The 25,850-nt window shown below is 43.0% G+C and overlaps 1 protein-coding gene and 1 long non-coding RNA gene across 4 annotated transcripts in view; one reads left to right on the forward strand and one right to left on the reverse strand.

Moving 5' to 3' along the window:
• St6galnac5 (ST6 (alpha-N-acetyl-neuraminyl-2,3-beta-galactosyl-1,3)-N-acetylgalactosaminide alpha-2,6-sialyltransferase 5) overlaps nt 1-25,850 on the reverse strand; it is a 162,326-nt gene that overhangs the window by 60,198 nt on the left and 76,278 nt on the right. The window lies entirely within an intron of this gene.
• The window catches only part of Gm46830, a 95,440-nt gene continuing 89,283 nt past the window's right edge, over nt 19,694-25,850 (forward strand). For 2 of the 3 annotated variants that reach the window (XR_003954686.1, XR_003954688.1), the window contains exon 1: nt 19,694-22,159. This is a non-coding gene — a long non-coding RNA (predicted gene, 46830). Of the gene's footprint in view, nt 22,160-24,340; nt 24,503-25,850 lie in introns of those variants that run through there. The other variant, XR_003954690.1, reaches the window with a different exon arrangement.

Raw genomic sequence — 25,850 nt, forward strand, 5'->3', positions numbered from 1 at the left:
GCTATATATATATATCTCCATACCAGGTCAAAATTAAATGGAGTCTTGCCTTTTTAAGAACTGGGGCAATATCTGGAAAAGTCACAAGACAATGTCTGTGTTTAAAGGATTAAATTCCCTCTGTAAATTCCTTACTTAATGGTAAGTAGTCACTGGAGGCCAGATAAGACACACTACAAGGGAAATGTCTCTTGCTCGGCTCAAGTTCAAAGCTGGGAACGCCGCCTGTCTTCCGTTTGTTTAGGCACCCAGAGTGATACCATATGGAATCCAAGAGGTAATTCTAACCTTTTATTCTCTCCTACCACACTGGAGCAAGAGTAAATTGAATCGCTGTCTGAAAAGAGCCAGCTGTGCGAGTTTACTTCCCTTTCATAGCCACTGCATCTAAGTAGTTACAAGAAAATGTTGCATGGAAATGATTCTAAACTAATTTCCATTCCACACGTGAGAATACCGCCTCCCCCTGTAAGAGGCTGCCTGTTACTTATGCGGGGCAGAGCCTTCAGATGCTGTCCCCAGGTAGGTAATTCACACGGCGGAGGCTGTTCCATATTCTGCAGTGTATAATTACAAAAGAGAGTTTCATCTTCACACATTTCACACACATTAGTCACGGAACTTTCGATGCCGCTGGATTGCCGATGGATAACTCTGTGAGAGTGGAGGATTTAAAAGATGTCTCTGGGAACATTCCAAAACTCTAAACTTAAGAATTGAAGTTGTCATAATAACCCAGTATGCAAGCAAAAGAGCTAGGTTTGCTTTATCCATTTCTGCACTTCCTTCTGCTTGGTACTGAGGTAACTCAGCTCACCGTCCTCTGCAAGGGCTTACTGTCACGGGGTCTACTGTAAAAAGGACACAGTTTAATTGTCATGAGGTTGTATTTTAAATGCTGTTCACAGAGAACTCGATGCTAGAGACAACCTAAGACTGTTAACTCCAAACATAACTAGCATTAGAGATAATTTTATTTCTTTAGTGTAAAATAACAATACAACGTAGAACGTTGGCATAATGCCTACTGCAGAATTCAAAGGGTTGCCACCCTTTGAATTTAGCTGGCTGGGTCCTGCTTAGGAGCATCATAGTGGGTCAGCACCATAGAAGGCTTCCGTGCACATCGGGGGAGGGGGTCTTCCACAGGCACTTTGCATGCAAGGTTAGGTGTTTGGGACCAAAGCTAGACAGACTCAACGGCTCCCACAGTTATCCCTGCAGCTCCTCCCAGCCTTGAATCCTAAGCCTTTGTGCCCTGTTTGTGTGATTGTCCCAGGCAGTCTTCCATTTTCCCATCAAACACGGAAATCTACAAACTCTGACAAGCCTGCAGTAAAACCCAACCCCCATCATGGATTTTCTACCTGATTTTCTGTCATTTCCAAGTTTATGTCGTCTCTTTTTGTTTCAAAGTCATCTATCATGAAACAAACAAAAATTCCTTTACTTTGCAATCTGTACTTTGTGGGCCCCTGCCTCTTCCTTCTCAGGCCATAAGAATCTCTGGGTATTCATGTGACATCCCTGGCACTGACCCCTCTGGAAACTCTGACATCCTGGTACAGATTCTAAAAGACAGGTCTCCTGGCAGAAGCTGCCTTTTCCACTTGCCCATTGGTGGTGGTCTCACCTGCTGCAGGGCCCAGGTATGAGTTCAACCTCACACTGCGGCAGGCTCTCTTCTCACTGGGAAGTCTGTGGAGACACTAATGCCAGAGCAAAGGAGGATAGAAAATCAGCTGGCTGGCTGCATGTCCATCTTCCCACCAGTGCTAGCCTGCGTCCAACTGTACACAGCTGGTCCTGGAATTCCAGCCACCTGGCCTCGTTCCTGCCAGTAACCCCAGGGACATGCTTCCAAGCATATGTAAAGCATGGTTAAAACCATATAACAATAGTTATAAGTCCTTACGTTAAGGGAGTGGATGGAAAACTGTTCCCTTTGCTCTTTCTTCCACATAACCTGATTATTATTGTAGCTGCACACATAAAACCTTCTAATCACAAAACACATGTGAAGTTCACATGTTCACATGCTCAGAACACTCAGAAGGCATCAGATGGCAGATGTTTTGGGGGCAGGGACATGGCTCCTTAATGTTTGCCACTGAAAGCTTTATGCGATGGCTGGGACAGAATGGGCACCTTAACACACACTGTTGATTGAGAGAGGAAATGGAATGTCTACCTCATGTGATCCCACAGTTCACATACAGTGCCACAGAGGAGCCCTCAAAGCATATGCCACCTAAATTGGAGAACTGCAACTGGTCTAGACTGGAGTTACCCCACATGCAGAGGTTCAAGACTTGGCCCTGAATATTAGCTATGTAACCTTGAACCCTCATCTGTTAGGATTCAAGCCCCCATTTCTCTGTAATGCTGGGTCGGGGACAGCTATAAAATCCGGCCACAAGCTTTCCAGGAGAGCCATGCTCGGTGGCTGCTCTATTCATCACCCCCCGCATATTGTGCTCCTTCTGGGCTCCATGCTAGTTGCTGATAGTGACATGATGAACCAGACAGACCTCATCCTTCCCTCACAGAGCCAGTAGGCTCCCAGATGACAGCAATTATAAATCTGGTAAACAACAGAGCAAAGCTGGCAAGCACTGCATGCTCAGAATGGAGTCTATAAGTGTGCACTCACAGTTCTTAACGCATGTAATCTATACTTTCTTGTGTTGAGAGATGGGGAGGAAAGACAAGAGGGTAATGGAGGGAAGAGGAGAGAGAAGGGAAGGGAAGAGGAAATACTTTTAGCAGTGCAGGTATTGATGGTGGTAAGACGGGATGTGACAGGAATTCTAAATCTTCTCTTTCCCCACTCTCACTATCTGCCAGTTCCGTGCCTCTCAGTGACTTTCTGCAGGTGAGTCATCGTGTCAGAGGACACAAAGCTTTGCAGACCTTTGTATGTGCATTCAGGCTGGCCACTGAGTGTGATGGTCCTCGGTCCCAGCACTTCCGATAGGTACAGAGATGAATAACTCATAATCTTGGTGGTTCATTCTGACCATGTGCGCTTTTTCCCTTAAAGCTGACACGAAAACTAAGTGTAGTGTTGACATAGCCAATATTTGGGGTTTGAGCTTAGATGGGAAGAACATGTGTCCCATAAGCCACTTGCATGGCCATGAGGCCATACATTTTACCAGGAGCTAGGTCAACTTTCTAATAATCTCACCTAGATATTGGGCCCAAAGGCTGGCAGAAAACAAGGGAGACCATAGCTGCTTCAGTGGGCAATTGTCCCAAGTGCATCTTTCCTTAAACTCAGAACAGAATGGCTACCATGGTCTTGAAAAATTCCAGAGAATATGAAATCCCCTCCTACCCATGGCCCAAAAGAACACTGCAGTGCTATGCTGATTCCTAAAATTTAACACAGGTCCCTTGAGTTGAAAGCGCTAACGGGCTCACGGTTTGTGGTGCAGACCCGCTATCTCTCTCATTGGAATAAAACTGCAGAAAAAGGTGCTGATCTCTCCTGAGAGCTGCACTCCCACCAGCTCCAAGGGGTTTTAGGAAAGCCATGACCCACCCTGGGCCATGTCATTCTGAGTGGACTTGTGAATGCTGGGGCCACAGAAAAATTCTCACCTTCATGAATAGAGCGGCAAAGTCATTTTTGGAAAGAGAGTCAGTGACCAAATTAATTCTTTTATGGAGCTGTCGGGTTTGATTAAGTTGTTATACCACATTTTAAAACTCATTAGCAGGGTCTATCAGACCATTTTGTAAGTGAGGTTTTTTTTTTTCCCTAGCATCTTTATGTTTACTGTCCTGGAAGAGGTTTCTGGTGTCAATCAAAATAGATGACAATGTTAAACCCTTGGCTTCGTAACATAATTCAGTCCTGGGTGAACCCCGCTGTCTCTGTGATATATGACCTTGCAGGATGAGGCTGATTCGCCTGCTCTCTTCTCTGATAAGAGAAGTATATTTATAACCACACCGTGCTGCATATGTACTTCACACTGTGTGTTCCAAGCCGAGGTACTTTAATCATAAAGAGATTCTCCCTGTATTAGGTGTAAGTGAAAGAGAAAGTTTAAAAATAGTTCCTTTCTCTCATTCTCTCTTTTGACCAAGCCTTCCTCAAATAGGTTCTAAGTCAGCAAGCTTTTAGTGGGGGGAAAGTCACAATGGAAAACAGAAGGGATACAGCTCTCCTGCTCATGCCTAATGAAAGAAAGAGGAGACAATTGGAGGCATCTGCACAAAGCGGGCGTTCAAAGGGTGTCTCCCAGAACCGAAAGCTAACGAGCAACACAGTGGAGAGCTGCTTAGCCACGAGGAGCAAGGCCCGGAGAATTAGGCTTTACACGTTTCTCTAACCTTTAACAAATTCCTCAAGTGGAAATCTCAGAGATTTGCTAGGTAAGTCCTTACCACCATTATTGCTAGTAAAACAAGAAAAATATAAATAGGATTCAACCCTCATGTGGCCAAAGATTAGTGTAATGATAGTCTATATTTCTCACAGATTAATTAGAGAAAGCTGCAGAGAATTGTGATTTGGAGACAAGGGAGATGTGGTAATGTAAAGTGGGGTCCTGAGGAAGCAGTGTAAATGTAGGCGCATACGGTGTTCATTAGCAACCATTGAAAAAGCTTTGACATTTCCAATTCTTCTGTACAGAAGGTGGGGTAGTGAAGAAAAACTTCAGCATGGCTCATGCCTTTGAATTTGAAGCCGGCCAGACAAGTGACACAGAAGCAGATAAAGTGTCACAGAGGTAACAAGGAGCAGCTAGAGTTTGCAGGGCATCCTGAGGGAGTGACATTTGAGATGCTTCTTAAAAAGTGAGTGGGACAAGCCAGAGGAAAGAGGGCAGGGCGTGGCGCTTTGACAGGTCCTGGAAAGGGCTGAGGTGCCCACTACCTGTGGGTGAGTAAGGAGAGAGAGATGGTAATGCATATGCATTGCCAAGCTAAGACCTTAAAGCATGTGGATTGCCAAGGACATCCGGGAGGTTGCAACTGACAAGAGGCTAGTGGGTACCTAGAGAAGGCACACTTGCCTCAAAGCACTCAAATTAAACACAAGAACACCGTGAGGCAAACACAAGGGAGGTTTCAGACCTGGGTGCAGCAAACAAGAGAAAGATGGTGGGCGTTTTATTTATTTGGTTGCTCAGAAAAGAGGGTGACAGGGCCAGAATTGTATGCTGGGAAAGGCTAATGGGCTGCAGGAGAGGGTAAACGCACGAAGGTGGGGAGGACCTTGGAAGGCTCTTCAGTGTTCTTGGAAGACGATGCTAATAGGATGTGAGAGAGAAGGGCCAGAGGTAGAGAGAGCTCGGAGGCAAAGCTAAAAGGCATGGTGATTTACTTGAAAAACAGTCACTGGAACTCCAGATATTGGGACAGAGTATCAGGGAAGGAAGGCAGAGGTGACTTGTCTTCACTGTGTACTTGAGGCCACCCATGTAGGGTGTGAAGGGTGGTGATCTACCACTGGATAGCCCTGGGGAAAGTGACCCTGACACACTGCCAGGCATTGCTGGTCCCTTTCACTGCATGGGACACTAGGGGGGGGGAACTGCGAATAGCTTATTGTTGCTTCCTAAACAAAATATCCCTACTAAACATTTTGTTGTTAGAAAGCAATACTTAAGCCCACAGGATAAGACTGGGGTCAAGGGTTAGGGAACTTGCATGGTATTGGGGGCCTGGGGGCTCTATGAGAAGAATGAGCTAACAAAATGTGTACATTTAAGCCGTCTGTAAAGTTCCATCTGAAGATGTCCTGCAGACATCCAGATGTACAATCTAGGAGTCCAAGAGCTGGATTGGATTGTTACTAGAGAAGATGCAAACAATTAATGCTAATGGAATGAAAAAGGAAACTCTTCCCAGTGGAAAGAGCAAGAATACCAAGATTGAACTAAGAAATGGCACGTTGAAAATAAATATGGAGAGGGTCCTATAGTGGTGTGAGAATAGCAGAAGGCTATTCAGATAATGTCTTTCAGATAATGCTCAGTGGGTGTGAGTTTAAATAACCCAAGGTCCTAGCTTGCAAATACGGGTATTTGCCATGTGAGCATTGTCCTGTAGCTATTCTCAACCCCCGATTTCACCCTATCATGTACACATAGCTACAGACAGGAGTCTTTAAGATAACCTTATATTTGCTCCACACAAGTCAGTAGCCTGATTTCTATGAATGAAAAGCATCTCACAGGACTGGAGAGGTGGCCTAGTGAGGCAGAACTTGCTGTATATGCCTAGGAACCTGAGCACAGGTGTGACAACCTGAGTTCAAATCCCCAGATCCCCATAAAGCCAGACATGAAGGGTGAGCACTTATAATGACAGACAGCATCCCTCCCCTCAGCAAGATGGGAGGTGGAGACAGGGTCCACTCGGAACCTCAGGAAGTCTGGCATCTGGAACTGTCCTAAACAAGGTAGAAGTTGAGGACTGGCATCTGAGGTTGTCCTCTGACTTCAACAAGCATGCTGTGGAGTGTACATACTTGAAACATACACACACACACACACACACACACACACACACACACACATGGGTGGATTTAGAGGACCTTCCACACAGTTGTATTGTTAGGGGTCATCTTGGACAGCTTCTACAGGTCCTCTCTGCAGTCTCTTCCACATGTCCTAGAGGCAAGACCTTCATGGGTAGATCTAGTGTCTCTGCATGCCATATGGGTTTGAAATGGCTGGGACCAAGGTCACACCCTGGCTAGATCTGGGAAGCAAGAGCTGATTGTGGGGGTGGGAAGGGGGAGTTTCTTTTACTTTATCCCTGTAGGGGGCACAGTTCTTTTCTTAAAGTGCTGTCTCTAGACCAAGGCTGCTTTAAATCTTCTCACTGATGTGGGTAAAATGAAACAGAAATCAGAAAGGCCCAAAATGACTCACAAGACTTTCATGGGCTCCTTATAAAACCCAAGGTCCCTGGGGACTTTCCATAAGCAAGTCAATTGTTTAAGGAAAAAGGAAAGGAAGAAAAACAGCAAGAATGACTCTATCAATACCCAAACAGGCCTTAGGTAAGAAAAGTTTATATGGCCCTAGATGGTATATGGATATATGTATACAAATTAATCATCTACTGATGATAAATCCTAAAGAAGTTTATTTTAAACCAGTTCTTTAGCATTGATATAATTTTCCACTTACTAAAGATGAAAGCAAATTTGGATATTGATCAGATGGATCCACTTATTTATTTTTACATAAAGAAATCTTGGCTGAATGTTTTATCTTGAACATAGACCATATTCAATGTTTTTCAAAGCTGATCAATATTTTGATTTTATGTTCATCAGTGCCGAGAATGTTGCTTTGCATAGATCTATAGCATACAGGAGAGGAAGTATGTTTAGAGCCATTTCATAAATTTCTGGAAAAATTTTTCTAATCTGAAGCCAAAATTCACTGAATAATTTCTTATGAAATTCATCAGCAACTCAAACATCAATTTTAAAATAAAAATATTTTAACTCAATACAGTCCAAAGACATATTGATCTAGTACATGCTGAGAGGTGTGAGTTAGTAAATATTTGTCTTTTTTTTCCCCCCTGATTATGCCATCATGTGTCTGTAGAAGCAGAAATTTTTGCATGTTCAGTGAGCTATCACAGTTCGTGACATACAGGAGTTTGGAGTTTGAACAGTGTTTGTTGGTGTTATTGGGTAAGGCAAGGTAAACAGAGCAAATGCATGTTATGTATTCAGGACGTCAAGGGTGCAGTGATGTAGTGGGACACAGTACAGGAGGGCCTTCATTATGTATGCACTTGAACTTTGAATTTATTTCTGGTCTTTGCATCTTCAGAAACCTTGTGCTGTTGGCAATTTATCTTCATGACCTCCACATTCAGTCATGTGATTTTGGGTCTGTGACCCATAGTTTACCAAGCTGAGGTCTAGATAATAACCTGTGTGGCCCTGGCCATCCATCCCTACTCTTTGCCCCTTTCAGTCCTAAAAAGGGTAAAGGCTCCTTGCTATTTATAAACTTGAGCACTGAAATGTGCCTTGACTTCTTTCTCTGAGCCCTGAAAAGATGCTCATGTGCCCAGCAGCCCCTTTATTAAACTCTCTAATCATCTAAATTGAGTGTGCTGTCAGGCCGGTTTGCTGCCAGGAAGAGATTAGTTCAGACAATAATTTGTTGCCAGTGACCCATTTTCTACTGGCTGGCACTGACGAGGAGAGGGGCTGAGGAGCCTGATATCAGAAGAGGGGCGTGTCTGCCCAGGCACAGGTTGCTTTGCTTTGGAGTCTGCCATCCGCATGGAACCTCAGAGCTGGCACCGTGTCCTTCCCCTGAGCATCTCTCCTCAACCACTAAGCAGAGAACCACAGAGAGAGCAGGAAGCTGAGGAGCTGCACGGGTTTCTGACAGACGAAGGGACAGAACCTTGTGTGCCTAGATTTCCAGGTAACTGCTATATGAATTCATGCCCAGAACCATCCATTCTGTGGTGTAGGGGTTCTACAGATCTAGCTGTCACACCGGGAGCAATGCCTAGGCTGTAGGGACGGGATTCTCACATTGTCTCAGATTTGGACACCATAGAGGGCAGCTTCAGTGTCAAGAGAAACAGTGCTCAAGATAGAGAGGACAAGAAGCTCCTGGTATGTGCACATGGCCAGGAAATAAAGCCTTCTGCAGTCTTCTCCACCCAGAAGCCAGGCAAGCAGATGGGAAATAAGTCTGAACGCAAATTATAAAAGTGCCAGAGAGGGCTCAGCTATTCAAAACAACGGCTTTATGAAATTTGCAGGCAAATGGATGGACCTAGAAAATATCATCCTGAGTGACGTAACCCAGTCACAAAAGAACACACGTGGTATGCACTCACTGATAAGTGGATATTAGCCAAAAAGCTCAGAATGCCCAAGATACAATTTACAGCTCAAGAAGAAGGAAGGCCAAAGTGTCAGTTGTTTTTAAGGGGCAGAAGGGGATTGCAATCCCATAAGAAGAGCTGCAATATCAACTAACTGGGCCACTCAGCTCCCAGGGATTAAACCGCCAACCAAAGAGTGCACATGGAGGGACCCAGGGCTCCAGCTTCATATGAAGTAGAGGATGGCCTTATCTGGCATCAATGGGAGAGGAGGCCCTTGGCTCTGTGGGAGCTTGATGTCCCAGTGTAGGGAGATACTAGAGGGGTGGGGTGGGAGTGGGTGGCTGGGTGGAGACACCCTCATAGAGGCAAAGGGGAGGGGGACAAGGGGGATGGGATTGGGGTTTTTTGGAGGGGTAGCTAGAAAAGGGTGGTACTATTTAAAATGTAAACAAATAACATGATTAATAAAAAAGAGATTTTTTTTTTCCTGAAGCAATTGAGCTAACTGAGAGGAGGCAGAGAGAGCGCAGGATCTGAGTGGTAGGAGATCAGAGTTCCTATGCCACAAACTGTCCCTTTCTGAAGGCAAAAGCTATTTCCTGAGAAGGATCGCTGTGTCTACAACTCTAAACAGGCCACTCTATTGCACCAAGGGCACAGGAGGAGGAGGAGGAGGAGGAGGAGGAGGAGGGGGAGGAGGAGGAGGAGGAGGAGGAGGAGGAGGGGAGGAGGAGGAGGAAAAGGAAGAGGAAGAGAAGAAAGCAGGCCAGATTTAATTAACCAACTGTAGCCTTCCTAAGATATCACCACTAGAGAGATGCAGCTTGGGAAGAAAGCTTTTGGCATGAGTTTTTGACAGTGGAATAAACCAAGGGTATTCACTCCTGGCTGAAGTTCCACAGCAATGGAAGAAGGGAGTTTGAGGCAGGGGCAGGGACAGGAGTAGGGGTGGGACCAGCTGACCTGGTACAGAGAAGCTGTACCAGGGAGAGAACAGAAGCCATGAGCAGACTAGGAGAGGAAGAATCATAACCAGGAGCCAACAGCTTGGAACCCACAAGACTCTCAGAGGACAGGAATGAACGTTGACGAAATGAAATGAATCAGAAAGGTCCAGCATGACTACGCAAGACCGTCTCTAATTCCTTACATAAGCCAAAGTCTCAGGGGGCTCTCCATAAGCAAGTTAATTGTTTGAGGAAAAAGGGAAGAAAGAAAAGCATCAATAATGACACTATCAAAACCCCAACAGGCCTCATGATTTTGCAGCTAACACTAAGTGTTTGATGTGAGGCTAGAGAGGCAGTTTTGCATCTAGAAGCACTTGCCATTCTTGCAAAGGCATGAGTTTGATTCCCAGCACCTAGGACAGGCAGCTCACGATTGTCTGGAATTCCAGTTCCAGGGGTCTGACATCTCCTCTGGCTTCTATGGGTACCTACACTCATGTTCATATAACCCTACACGGACCCACAAATAAAAATAATATAAATATGGTTAACAACAATAGACAGATCACAAGAGAAGGAGGTTGGTGATAAGAAATTTATTTATATTAAAACTTTTCTTTAAGACTACAAACAACAGGACACATTTTAGTAATTTCTGTAGTGATTTCAATAAGGACCCCCACAGGCCCAAATATTTGAATACTTAGTTACCAGGGAGTTGCATTTTTCAAAAGGATTAAGAGACATGACCTTGTTGGAGGGAATGTGTCACTAGAGTGAGCCTTGAGGTTTCAAAATCTCATGCCAAGCCCAGAGTCAGTCTGTCTGTCTGCCTGCCTGCCTGTCTCTGTATCTCTGTGTCTCTGTGTCTCTGTCTCTGTCTCTCTCTGTCTCTCCGTCTCTCTCTCTCTCTGCCTATAAATCAGGATGTCAGGATATAGAACTCTTAGCTCCTTTTCCAGCACCATGTCTGCCTGTGTGCTGCTATGTTCCCACAATGATGACAGTGGACTAAGCCTCTGAAACTGTAAGCAAGCTCCCATTAAATTCTTTATTTTATAAGAGTTGCCATGGTCTTGGTATCTCTTCAAAGCAATAGAACAGTGCCTAAGACAGTTGTTTTTTGTTGAAATAAATAAGGAACAAAATTCAGTCAACCAAAAATTTAGGCAAAGATTGAAGGAATTATACATTTAATAATTCTGTTAAAACTAGAAGAAACATGGATTAAAAATAGTTACAGCTTGTGATGATTAACTTCAGTTATCACACTGAAGAGACATTGGGGGGCCTCTTGGCACACCTTTAGGGGATTATCTTTTTTTTTTTTTTTTTTACTTTCTCACCCTTCCAATGTTTTCTTTTTTCTTTTTATTAGATATTTTCTTTATTTACATTTCAAATGTTATCCCCTTTCCTGGTTTCCCGTCCGAAAACCCCCTATCCCCTTCCCCTCCCCCCTGTTCACCAACCCACCCACTCCCACTTCCTGGCCCTGGCATTCCCCTATACTGGGGCATAGAACCTTTACAGGACCAAGGGCCTCTCCTCCCATTGATGACTGACTAGGCCATCCTCTGCTACATATGTAGATAGAGGCATGAATCCCACCATGTGCTTTCTTTGGTTAATGGTTTAGTCCCAGGGAGCTAGGGGATTATCTTGATTGGGTTAGCCAAGGTAGGAAGACCTCCTCACTGTGGGTGGCACCATTCCCTAGGCTGGGATCCTGGACTACATGTATAAAGAGGAAATGGGCTAAGCACAGCATTCATTGATCTCTGCTTCTAATTGTGGATTTCAATTGTGACTCCTGTTGCCCTGACTTCCCAGGGATGGTGGGCTATAACCTTGAGCCGTGAGCTGAAGTAAACTTTCTCTCTTGAGTCCTTTCAATCAAGATGTTCCATCATAGCAACAGGAAAAGAAACTAAAGCCTGATGTAATTAAAAACCCAGGCAGAAGAAAATCACTTGGAAGGAGATCTGGCTCGTGTCCTGTCGTTTAAGAGCTTGAAGTTAAAGCTGATGAGCTACATAAAAATACACAGATGCTCTTAACCGTAGCTTCAAAAACACCAAAAAATAAGGCAGAGTAAAATCACTACACTGTAGGGGAGATGAAGGGGAACAAGAAATGTCCTCGTTGTTTAGAACTTCAGAGCTATAACTAATGAGAATAGATGATCACTAAAGAGAAGACCAAGACTAATTTACAACTAGATAATCTACAGGGCTCTGTCAGGGAAATACTTGTCTCACCGGCATGAGGACCTGAGGTCGGATCCTCAGATCCCATACAGAAGCTGGCACGGGGTCGTGGACCTGTGATTCCAACAGTGGTGAGATGGAGAGGTAGGCAGAGAAATGCCATGCTCTGGAGAGCATACTGGCCCAGCTTGTCCAGCTGATAGTACAATTCCAAGCCTAAATTGATTCATATTTGTACACACATACACACACACACACACACACACACACACGATCACACAGTCAATCTATATATCTATATCTACTTTCTATCTATCTATCTATCTATCTATCTATCTATCTATCTATCTATCTAATCTATGGTGCATATACACACATATAAACACACGGAAGATAATCAATAGAGAAAAAATAATCCAGAATCTTACATGAGCTGAATGCATAACAAAGGAAATGAAGTGAAGAAAACAGAACATGAAACAATTTAATTTTAAAACTTCAGAGAAAATATACAGCATAAGGGGAAATCATAAAAGTGCCTTGGAGTAGCGAACTGGGGCCAAGTCACCTGAAAGGCCAAAGTGAATCTCCATGGAGTATTTAGTATTGAGGGACATAGGAAATTAAGTGATTCAGAATAAAAGTATCGGGAAATTGTAAACCAAAATCTAGCAGAAGCCTTTATTGTAATAGAGCTGTGCAGTTAATGTTATCTACCCTAATGTTTATATAACACGGTCTGTATTCAGGCATTTCTATAAGCACTTTATAGATACCAGCCTCTATTCATTTACCCCAATTCAGTGACATAGTTGCTAGCATTATATCATTTTTTTTCCTTAAATGAAGAAAATGTAGCAAAAAAAAAAAAAAAAAAAAAAAAAACAACCCACATGGGCAGTAAATAGTAATATGAGAATTAAACACAGCCCATTTACAACCTGTGATTAATGACTACATTTCTCGCATATCGAGGCAAAAAAGCATGAAATGAGAGAGAATGAATGTTAATGATGCAGTTCATGATGCAGAATGTAACACTCATGTCCTGTGTATCCACCAAGAAGGTAGTGTTATGACTGACAGAGCAGGAACTAAAAAAGAATATTTAAAAAGAATAACAAGTAGAACAGTAGAAATGTCTTTAATTTTAACAAGTATAATCCCCATCATGCCCATTTCATCTACTTAAAATGAACAACCCAATGCCTTCATTATGTGCATGGAGCTGTGTTGCCACAGATAAGATTTAGAACATTTTCCCACATGTCCCCCACATCACCCCCTTCATGTTTCCATGGCTCTGTGTCCAGCCCTAATGAGCAATCACTAATCTAAATTTTGCCATTGTACATTTGACTATCCTGGGCACCTAGTGTAAATGTTATTCCTAAGTTTTATGAGGATGAGTCTTTGCCTGCATGTATATATGTGCCCCACATGTGTGCAGGCCCTGAGGAAGTTAGAAGAGGATGCCCTAGACCTGGAGCTGTAGTGTGGGTGCTAGGAACTGAACCCACGTCCTCTACAAGGCCAGGAAATGCTCTTCTGCCAAGACACCCTTTAAGCCTTATAGATGTAGTTATTTCACTAGGTAGTAAACTTGACTGAGTTTTATCTTTTCAGTCAACAGTGATTCATTTGTCCTGACTTCTGAGTGCTACATCCTTGTAGGAATCCATTCACCAGTTGATCATTTGATGCACGTCCCTGTTTGTGCTCTCATATACAAGTCTACAGTAAGCATGCATGCAGAAGACTCTATGTGAACATGTAATTTCTCTTGCGTGGACTTACCCAGCCACTTGGTAACTTTATGCTTAATAATTGATTGACTACCAGAGTGTTTTCCAAGTGGCCACAGAAATTTGCCTTCCAGCAGCAACATACAAGAGTCTTCCACACTGTAGCCAGCATGTGTTGTTACCTGTCTTTTTAATGTAACCATCACAAGAGTTGTCCCATTGCATCTCACTGTGCTTTGGGTTTTTGTTTCCTGAGTGATGGACGACAGCGAGTGCCTTCCCAAGGATTTCTTGGCTATTTACACATTCTCGTTAGAGGAGGTCCTTTACCTGCATTTAAATTGTGTTATTATTATTTGAATTCTAATAGCTTTCGTATATTCTAGGCAGATACGATCCTTGTTGGCTGCAGTCTTTGCTAACACTTTCCCTCGGGCTTTGAGTTGTCATTTTGCTTGTGTCCCTACAGAGCATTACTGGCTTAAATTGTGATGACTTTAGTTTATCGATATTTTTTAAAAATTGTATGCATTTCCTATATCATATGTAAGACTCTATTGGTCAAAGTCATAATTATCCCTTTATTTTGAGGAATCTTGGTTTTATCTCTTACACCTAATAGTTGATCCATTTTCAGTTGATATTTGTACAGGGTGTAGGGTAGAGCTTTGTTCCGCTTATGTAGGCATCCACTTGTCCCTACATCATTTGCTGAAAAAAAAAAACTTATCCTTTTTCCATTTAAAGGAGACTCTAATTTCTTCTTTCTGTTCATGACACACTGGAGGGAAAAACTAGGTAAGGGGTAAAGTACTGTATGTCCTAACTGTGGTCAAGTTGACGGCCACTCTCTTCTCTGAAGTGAAGAATGTATCCTTTGTTGTAACTGTAACAAAAATTAATGACATACAAGGCCCCCCAAATTTAAAAAGGACAAACTCTATTTATAAATAAAAGCAGTAAGTTAATAAAATTGAGGAAGCAAAGTCAACACCACTCAAGTGGTTGGAATCTTTCCTTCCTAACAGAAAGCTTACAGATGCAAAAATAAAAAAATCCAGCTATCCAATAAAATCAGCAAAATGTATAAAAATAGCACATGTTAAAGTCAACTAAATATTCCTGGACAACTTACCATAGAAACTCATACAAGCATTTATATTAATATATATTTGATTTTACTTTAATGAATTATAAAGCAGAACAAAATGAAATGCATTAAGTGGTTAGGAGATTAGAAGAATGAAAGAGGAAGTTCCATGAACATATAAACAAGAAGTGGAAGGACTGGAAGCTGGCCCCTCGTGGTGTGGCTGCAGATGCCAGCCGGTGGCTTTGCCTGCTTGTCACAGACACTGAAGCTCCGCCTCTCTGAACCAGATCTGGAGGTTAATTCCAGGTGATGTGTAGAGAGAAAACTAAGTTTGAGGAGAACTGACTTAGAGACCAGGAAACTTGGGTACGTTTTAAAGAAAGTCTTAGCTATTCCATTTAGGTTTTAAAAACCAAACCCCAAGACTGCTCACATCACTAACTGAGGGAGAGAAAGAGTAGAAAACTCAGCTCCATGACAAGAAAATTCTGAGGAGTCAGAGGAGGGAAATGGGACACTGGAAGCCACATTGTTTACTTTATACATGAACAGAAACTGAGATAAAAATGGACAACTTCCTAGGACAATGTAATTTATCAAATATAATCCAGATTCTAAAGAAACCTAATGGTCTACATTTTATAGGAAAACAAAACTAAAGATGTAAAGAACCATCTGTTCCCGGAAAAGATGAGCACAGGACACAGGCTCAGCCTCTGAGGAGCCCTCCAACTCAGGAAGACAAATGCCTTTGCTTATTCTCATATGTGGGACTTTGAAAGTACATGCTCACACATGTGTGCGCAAAGCACATACTATTCATGTGAGCCCCCCACACACATATATACATGGGGCACACACACTCACATACACACAAACACAAGGACATAAAAGCTAGGGAGAAGAAATGTGTTCATGAATGAGGGAGGGCGAATGAGCAAGTACCAAAAGCCACTATAAACACATATGAAGCTGTGAAAGAATAAATCATAAAATTTAAAAATATAATACAAAAACACACTACTATGATGAGAAAGATTTTATTCTAGCTATTCACAGATGGTTGCAAATTAGGAAAGATGCTGATATAATTTATCATATTTATAGTTAAAAATATTACGATCATTTGGAGAGTCTCAAATGCATATTTGATAGACAGCAAAACAGTAACCAGTGAGCAAATACTGGGGGAAAACGTGAACATTTGTGTCTTTGAGCCAAGGGTCTTCTTCTTTTTTTAATTTTAGGTTATATTTATTCATCTATTTGTTTATATGTGTGGCATATGCCACAGCCTGTGTGGAGGTCAAAGGACAGCTCACAGGAGTTGGTTTTTCCTTTTACCATGTGGGTCCCAGAGCTTGGAGACTGAGCTCACATCACCAGGTGTGGGGGCAGGCTGCTTGACCACTGAGCCATCTCCTTGACCCACCAGGACTTTCTTAATGGCAGCTTGACGAGACAAGACCAGAATGTCAGGAGTTAGAATTATTATTTACATATGCTAACATATAACATATAAATAAGATATTATGATGATAAAAATGAGAAGTGTAGGGGTTGGGAAGGGTGGAAACGGAGGGGGGTGGATTTCATATCTAAAAACTATAGAGAACACAGTAAAGAACAAATAGCCTATCAGATTGGAAACTAACACACAGAAACCAATAGTTTTCATATCAGGCTCCATTTATAGCAGCCACAAAAATAATAACACATCTATGAATAAATTTACCAAGGAAATTTGCAGCTTTATCAGGACATAAATGGTCTCTGAAACAAATCCAAAGAATAGACAGTGAAGCCAGATGGTGGTAGCACATACCTTAATTCCAGCATTAAGGAGGCAGAGGCAGGAGGATCTCTGTGAGTTCCAGACTAGCCTGGTTTATAAAGTGAGTTTTAGGACAGACAGAACTATACAGAGAAATCCTGTCTCAAAAAACAAAACAAAACAACAACAACAACAACAAAACCCAAAAAAACAAAACAAAACAAAAAAAAGGAATGAAAAAGGAAGATTATAATTTCAATCCATATCTAATAAAAAAACCACATTTTTCTGCACTAAGATCAGTTGATTTTTCCTTTATAATTTAGATTGTTAAAGGAAATAAGAGAAGGAACTAGTTTTCAGAAATTAATACGTCTTAGAGTGCTTCAGAAATCACAGCTGTCTATGTCTATTGGATCTTAGAACTCAGGTCTTAGTGTTCTATTGCTGTGAAGAGACACCACTACAATGGCAATACCTATGAAGGACAATATTTAAATGGGGCTGGCTTATAGTTGAGATTTAGTCCATTATTATCATGACAGGTGCTGGAGAAGGAGCTGGAAGTTCTACATCTTTCTCTACAGGCAGCAGGAAGAGACAGTGAGCCACTAGGCCTCGATTGAGCTTCTGAAACCTCAAAGCCCACACCCCAACGACATATTTCCACAAGCAAGGCCACACCCACTTCAATAAGGCCACACCCACTCCACAAGGCCACACCTCCAATAACACCCTCTCTATGAGACATAGAGCCATTTTGTCAAACCACGAAGTACCGGGAAAGTGAAGCAGGGTTGGCATCTTAAGCCCAGAAGGATGGATGGCTGTGGTTACGTCTAGGGCTCTATGTTTACCTACATATAGGAAAAATTTAAATAGACTTAAAGACACAAATATAAGAACAAAGCCACAATAGCAGGGTTTACTTACAACTTTGAGGTAGAAGATGACTTTCTACCTCACAAATGACACAAAAATCCAGAAACCACTGAGTAAAATATATAGTTAGTTTCATGTGCCAAGTCGGATGGGTCTTAGAGCCCAGATATTTGATCAAACTTTTTTCAGAACATTTGTGTCTGAGCAAAATGGTTCGTCTTCCCTAGGGCAGTTGGGCACATTAGTTGAAGTCCACATTGCTACCTCTGAGCAGGAGAGGAGCCGTCCAGCTCCGGCAGTGACTCCCTGTGGGTGTTTAGCTAGGCAGCCTGCAGCCTGAGGCTTGGCAGCCTCCATGGCTATGCAAGCGAATCCTCTGCAAGTCAATCTACATGCCCGTTGCATTGTTTGTTTCCCTACAAAAGCTTAACGAATACCGAGAACCTTGCGATAAAGATCCTGTGTACAGAAAGAAATTTGGTTTATATGCCAACAAAAGTCAGAAACAGATAAATATAGCGAAGTTGGTCTATTGGAAAAGTAAAAACTGCTTCTCTTCAACGGGAAGACAAACAAATAAACAAAGAAAGGTCTGGTCTTTTTGGAGAATGAGGCCCTGGCAGGCAGGTCCTGAGAGTGAAAAATGAATGGGAGCCTGAGAAGGAAGCAGGGCCCATAGCCTTACATGGCCCCTTCACTTTATCGAGGACCCGCAGCCTCACAGGACACTCAGCTTCATGGTCCCTATACTTCAGAAAAATTCTCATTAGCACTTGTGACTAGATATAACCAGAAAAGTCTTAGAGCATTATTGTTCTTAGTTCCAGAGTGACAGAATTCCAAAAGTAATAGCTGTTATTGGTGAGAGCAAGTGTATGAATATTGATAATAGGAACATGGACCAGGGCAACGCATATGGCAGATAAAGGGATGGCAACTGCACCCGGCTCGTATCTTCAGCATCACACATTCCAGGAAGATATACATAACATATGGTCATACGCTAAGTGACATATTCACTGTGATTCAGGCTTATACGAAGAAGTAACTAGAAACATACCAAATTTCATGAATAAGGAACTGGATGTACAAAGCATGGCAAACATATCTGAGAGATAAGGGGTTTTATGTATAGACCTGCAAAGCCAATATTCAGGATCTGGGACGGTGAGTCCAAGTCACCCATAAAACATCCATCACTCTTATAAAGCTGGGAGGGCAGTAAACGTTCCTTATCTATTATTATTAATTATTATTTATTTCTTAATACATGTATTATTTCTTTATGTCCCTTTGGTTGTGATCATGTACTGCAGCACCATTAGAAACGGATGCAAGCCACTGATCTAAGCCACCGGAATTACTTACGTCTGCTGCTAAGATCTGTCTCGGCAGCCCACACATCCCAGTTTCTAGACATCTCACCATGCCTTCCACAAGTGTTCCCACCCTTCCCTGAGGGTGGGGTGTGTTCCAAGACCTCTGCTTTGAGAACCGGTCCCACCCGCATCTCCATAGTACATGTAACAGAAGCAACTCCTTCAAAGCCAGAGCTCAGGCATTCCCTTCAAGTTCTTGGAAGGAATCGCAAGTCTCTGTTCACTTTTGGAGTCAATAGAATCCTTTAATGCATTGGTTCTCAACCTGTCGGTCGCAACCCCCTTGGGGTTTGAATGACCCTTTCACAGAAGTCACCTATCAGATATCCTACACACCACATATTTATATTACGATTCATGAGAGTAGCAAAATTATAGTTTTGAAGAAGCAACAGAAGTAATTTTATGGGGGGCACCCCAACATGAGGAACCGAATTAAAGGGTCACAGTCTTAGGAAGGTTGAGAACCACTGTGCTAAGGAGTGGGGAGAGCAGCCACGTTTCTTTCTTTGAAACAATGAAGAAAAGAGGTCAATTAAAATCAATGCGGTGCATGATACTTTTAGCAAGGCATGTCGTGCCAGCATGTAACGCTAGCGTGGACAGTAGAGGCAGAGGGTCAGGAGTGAAGATGGAGGTAGGGGTTGGTAGTTTACTGGCTGAAACACATAGACATTAAAAACATAACATAAAAGTGTTTCAGGACAGACCGAACTGTGAGGACTGTTAATAGTGTCACGAAGAATTTTGTCGTGTTTGGCGTTAAAGGCTTTGTATTAAAGTGATGTTTTTATTTTTATTTATTTATTTTTTATTTTTGGCATACTGATTTATTTCTTACATATATACGCACAAGTAGGATATTTTGATCATGTGATAATTTTTCTTTTTTTCTTTTCTTTTCTTCTCCTTTCTTTTCTTTTTTATTTAAACAATTTTCTTCATTTACGATTCAAACGCTATCCCAAAAGTCCCTTATACCCTCCCCCCTCCCTGCTCCCCAACCCACCCACTCCCACTTCTTGGCCCTGACGTTCCCCTGTACTGGGGCATATAAAGTTTGCAAGACCAAGGGGCTTCTCTTCCCAATGATGGCCAACTAGGCCATCTTCTGCTACATATGCAGCTAGAGACACGAGCTCAGGGGGTACTGGTTAGTTCATATTGCTGTTCCTCCTATAGGGTTACAGACCCCTTCAGTTCTTTGGGTACTTTCTCTAGCTCCTCCTCTCAGGGGCCCTGTGTTTCATCCAATAGAAGACTGTGAGCATCCACTTCTGTATTTGCCAGGCACTGGCATAGCCTCACAAGAGACAGCTATATCAGTGTCATGTCAGCAAAATCTTGCTGGCATATGTAATAGCGTCTGTGTTTGGTGGTTGATTATGGTGTGGATCCCCGGATGGGGCAGTCTCTGCATAGTCCTTCCTTCCGTCTCAGCTCCAAACTTTGTCTCTGTTACTCCTTACATGGGCCTTCTTCTTGAGTTTCATGTGTTTTACAAATTGTATCTTTTTATTATGTTCTTAAACATTGCTTTTTAAAATGACTATGTGTGTGTTCATTCATGTGCGTGCTCATGCTCTCACTCTCAATTGCTCACTCACTAGCGCGTGCATGTGCAGTCTATAAGGAAAGTGAAGTCATTAACAGACTCAACTATACTTTCTCTTTAAATAGCAACTTTAATGCCCTATACCCCTTTATGCCTTTAGGACTTTTAGTTGCTGTTGAAAATAAAAATGCTTCATAGATTTGCTTTTATTGAAGTTTCCCCTTTAGCATCTGCGTTATATAAACAAGTATTTGTTAAACCGAAGGAGATGATGTTGCCGTACACAGCCTCTGAGAACTGAATATGTCATCACGGTGTTTCTTCAAGTCTTCTTGATGGTTGCAGTAAGTGTGTGACCTTCCTGGGAGCTGCCTGGCATTGGGTTTGGACAGTATGGCTTCCCTCCCCAGGCTCCTCCTAGCGTCTCTTTCAGCTCCAGCTGCAGGGCTGGGACCAAGAGTGAGCACTGTTTTCAGACAGACAGCCAGGGGCTCTGAATTTTTTATCATGTTTTCCTAAACCTTCCTCAGCTCTCCCCCTTAGTTATTCTTCCTGTCTCTCAGCCTGTGTATTTATTTAGTTGCTCCAGCATCTTTGTCAGAGCCTACCAAATAATTGACTTTAAAAGAGCAGCCAGCTATTGATCTGCCTTGGTGGCTGGTTGAAATTTGCCTGATTTTAGACCTTCATTTGCCAGACGTCAGTTGTTTCCCCTGAATCATTTCACGTAGGCAACAACAAATCTTTATTCAGTGTCTCCTGGAGGTCAGCCTTTGCTCGAGGCACCTAGAGAGATCTTGTTCCTACATTCATGGAGACTACACGCTACTGGAGTGACTTGTGGCTATTTCCTCTGTAATGGTACACTCCTTAGAAGAGGGAAGGCATGATGCATTGGCACACAGCATGGTAAGGAAGGCAGTTTGCTAAAAGCATAATAGAATATTAGTCTCTAAGAAAAAGTAAGCAGGGCTGGGCATGTGCACACGAGTGTCTTTCTGTGTGTGCATATGTGTAGGTGTGTGCACAGTACACATTTGTGTACATGAGTGTGGAGGTAGGAGGTTGAATTGACCCTTTTCTCAATCACCCTTCACCTCATTTTTTTGAGAGAGAGTATGTTCTCTCACTGAACCCAGAGTTCACCGATTCCGCCAGACCAGTTGGCTAGCCAGCTCCAGGAACGCTCCTGCCTCTGCCTTGTGAGGGCTAAGATCACGGGTGTGTGGCTCCACACCTGGCTCTTAACATGGGAACTGGGGAGGTGAACTCCGATTCTCATGCTTGTATGACCACCTGAAGCATCTCCTTGTGTTCTCCTGTGCCCATAGGCAAGAATAGAAGGTATGAATAAACAACTGCAGGGGCATTAAAAAGTTAAAAATAAAAATCAAGCCAGGAAAAAAAAAAGACAAAGAGAAAAGATAAAGTGATATCACACTATCATTTAAAGTGGGAAATATACAATTATATTTATGCTAAAGCATCAAAAAGTTCCAATAAATACCAAAAGACATCTGGACTCAAAGTTTCTATTCATCGACTAAGTATGGATATTTTCTCATATGTGTCCTACAGACCTACAAGGATGAACACAGGCAGCAAAAAGACGGCCCATGATCGCTGTCGTCCAAGTAGCCGGGAAACTGAAAGAGTCACCATCTCATTTTTCCCACTTGTAGGGAAATGGTTTGGAACCTACAGGGCCAGCACAGCAGCCCTTGCTACAGGTAAGAGTCAGCTGGAGAGTGCTCAGGGAAGAGAGAGCAGGAGGCCCCTTGAGATGACAGAAGCCTAAGACAGGTCCGCAGTCCGATGGATAACCAAACTGCTCCTGAGTGACAAGCGGTGCTGCAGAGTACTGAGACGGGAGGCTGGGAGAGGCATCTTTTAGGGTAAAGAAAAATTCTTGGTGGGGTATAGAGGATGGAAGCAATATTTGAAACCACAGGTCTATCAGAAAAGAAGACAAACCACCAACCACCACGCTAGCATACACCAGAGCTCAGTGCTGGAGCGCCCCCCCCCCCATGACATGTGAAGGCCCTGGTTCGATCCCTAGTGCTATCTCTAAAACTGTGCAATCCATTTTAAATAAAAAAGGTTTTATTTTTATATTATGAGTGGGTGTTTGGCTTTAATTTAGATATCTATTAACTAGTGCCTGCCGAGACAGAAGGGGGTATTAGATCCCCTGGAATTTGAGTTACAGATGGTTGTGAGCCACCATATAGGGGTTGGGAATTTAACCCTCATCCTCTGGGATAGCAGACAGTGCTCTTAATAGCTAACCCATCTCTCTAAACCCAGTGCTACTCCTTTTAAAGAAAGTGAGGTTTGCTCTGCCAATAGAAGACAATGCTTTGAACTAGAAAACCAAGTGGGTCTGTACCTGTAGCATGATCTGTTTCTGCTGGCCTGGGGAAATGCAAGACAGGTCATGAGCACGTGACACCCCTGCCAAGCCAGGATAAGACAGTAGAACAGAAGAGAGAACCGGTTCAGTGGACAAACATTCTCCTCGCTAATGGTGACATAGAAGATTATATCACAGTCCTTAAACAGTCAAATGTCTATACCAAAGCAATCCAGAATATGTTAGACTACTTCTAACCAGAAGTTCAAAAGTCCAGAATGGAATAAAGGCAAGTAGAAGGCAGACGGGAAGCTGAAATCTGAATCTAAGAACCAGGAAACAATGTACATTGTGATGGAGAGACACGCCCACCAGTATGTGCACCAAGCAATCACATATAGCACCAGAGACAGAAAGTCAAAGTGGTGTTAGGAGCCTCGTGGGGGAGGAGGCAGGACACACAGCAGTCCTCCAAAACAGCTGATCCTGAATGTAATGACGAAATAAAAACCAGACTACTTGAGAACCAACAGCTAGCTTGGGCTTTTAAAACCAGCTCTAAAATTGGAAAACAAAGAGAAGGTGGGTTATTCTTTCAGCTAAATGATAGAATGAGGAAATGTAGGAAATAGCTACAATACCTGATCCCTTCATTTAATCCTCATGTTTGGGTGGGGGATGGGATGCCATGCCAGCTAAGAAGTATTCAAGTGGGGAAATCTGAATATCCTGTATTAGATGATAATACGGTGTCACAGTTAGTGTTCTGTCGTAATGAACTGGGTATATAGATGAGTGTCTTTCCCCTTGAGAGGGGAAATGGGATTGCTCAGGGGTGAGGTTTTAGGTCTACTACTTTCAGATGTAGCAATCAAAGCTATGGATGGGTGGATAGATAGATGGGTGGACAGATGGGCGGACAGATAGGTAGATGGATGGGTAGGTGAATGCATTAAACAAATATATCAAAATGTCAACAACTATTTGGGACTATAAGTGCACTGGGTTGAACGGTGTTCTTCACAAAAAATGTCATGCCCACCCACACCTGCAGAATGTGACCTTATTTGAAAATAAGGTCTTATGCAGATGAATCCCAATTCAAATAAGGCTGTGTGGGGGTCAGGGAGTCTGGGCTGGTTGACTTCCTTAGAACAAGAGGAGATAGAGAGGCACACGGGGGAGAACACACATGGTGCAGAGGCTGCAGAGGCAAGCCTAGGAGCAGCCCCCATCCCCGACCTGAACTTAGGAACAGGGAAAGAAGGATTCGGTTTCCAGAGGGTAGGGCCATGCCATAACTGAGCTTCAGAACTCCAGGCTCAGGAATCGAGGGCTGATTTGTTTTCTGTCACCCGATGTTGGACAGTTGCTACAGAAGCCATCAGAAACTGATTCAGGGGTGACGATAAAAAAGCTCCCACTGAAACCACTTTCAGTTGTGGAGGTTTGAGTTAGTAAAGAACCACAAGCTGGCAAAGATGCTTATAGTTTTAAAACATAAAATGTGTAGGAAAAGGTTTAGAAAACTCACTAATCAAGAGCCATTCTCTGCTGGGCCTGAAGGACCTCCACCCTCAATCTTGCCTTCAGAAGACTTTGTCAGCACCAAGAACGAAGTGCCTTAGCCACATCCCTCCCATCTCCCCAAGACTATGCTTCCACGAGATGCAGCTGATTATTGTCTCAAACGTCCAGTGAACTGGGGAGACAGCTGGTAAGACATGGAATGCATTTGGTCTTCAATAGAAGTAAGTCCACAGAAGGTTCTAGAAGGATAAGAGGGATCCTCCATTCATAGGAGGTGCTGAGCAATATCACAGAAGATGAATTATAAACAAAGCCATTATTGGACCCAGCTTGAGACTAAAGGAGGAAGGTATTGACTTACATATCAGTGTCTATTCGAGGAAATAGGTGCTGGGGTTCATTGCTCAGAAAGCTCTCTGTTACACTAGACTCTTGACCCAATCTCACTGGGTCTGTATTCACATTCTGTCTCTTACAGCCTTTGTGATGGTTAAACAAAAATGGCTAGACACAATGTCCCACACGGTGGTTTTAAGACATGTATTTGCCTTCTTAAGAAATGGCAAAGTTAATAGAGTGCTTGTTGCACAAGCAGGAGAAGCTGAGGGTGACACTCCTGCCCCCACACCAAAGCTAGGGACAGTGGCACGCGTCTGTACCCCAGCACGAGGCAAGCTGAGACAGGAAGGATCCGGAAGGGTGTGGGCCAGTGAGACCAGCCTGATCAAAAAGCCCCAAGCTCAGTGAGACACTGTCTCAATCTAGGAAGTGACAGATGGAGACTTCGAGTGTTGATCTGTGGCCTCCGCATGTACAGGCACGCTGCACACATGCACATGCATGCACATGTGCACACATGTACACATGAGGTATATTTAACGTGCATCACATGGGTACTCGGTTTGAGTCACTCTGATGAAAATGCAAAGTGAGGCAGCAAAGCCGAAGGACACCATGGGTCTGGGTGTTTCTTTGATGCTGATTTATGGAGTTCATTACACAAAGCATTGATTAGCAATACCTTTTTTCCAAACAAAACTTGATGAACAACAACAGTTAAAAATCAAATGCAGACCCTTTAGCTCTGATGACGTAGTCCTAGGCACCAGACCTTTATCTGTCTAAGTAGTATATCAGGATTTTATCCATTTAAAAACAGGGAGACGGATAGGAACCCGAGTTTAAGACTTCACACAGTTGGCATAGCATCTATCCAGTGACTACTTGTAGCTACTTAACTTGCCATAATCTTTATCAAATCACCACCACCATCAACTTATAGATGCGGGTGACAGATTCTTCAAGTAGGAGGTGGGTTTAAAACCCATTCAAATCAGCTTTGTGTGCAAAGTGAGCATGACAGTATATAATGTATGTGACAGGTGTCAGGTCTCCGTGGGAGCTGCCAAGCCTCTGTCTGCGCCGTGTGGATCTCACTCTCGTCTGTATCTATAGAAATAGCTATCACTTACTCTTGCTAGGAACAGTGTGGGATTTATTTTCATTGCCCTTGTCTCTTTTGATCACAGCGTCTG

This window comes from Mus musculus, chromosome 3 (genome assembly GCF_000001635.26).
Source record: "Mus musculus strain C57BL/6J chromosome 3, GRCm38.p6 C57BL/6J".
NCBI lineage: Eukaryota > Metazoa > Chordata > Mammalia > Rodentia > Muridae > Mus > Mus musculus.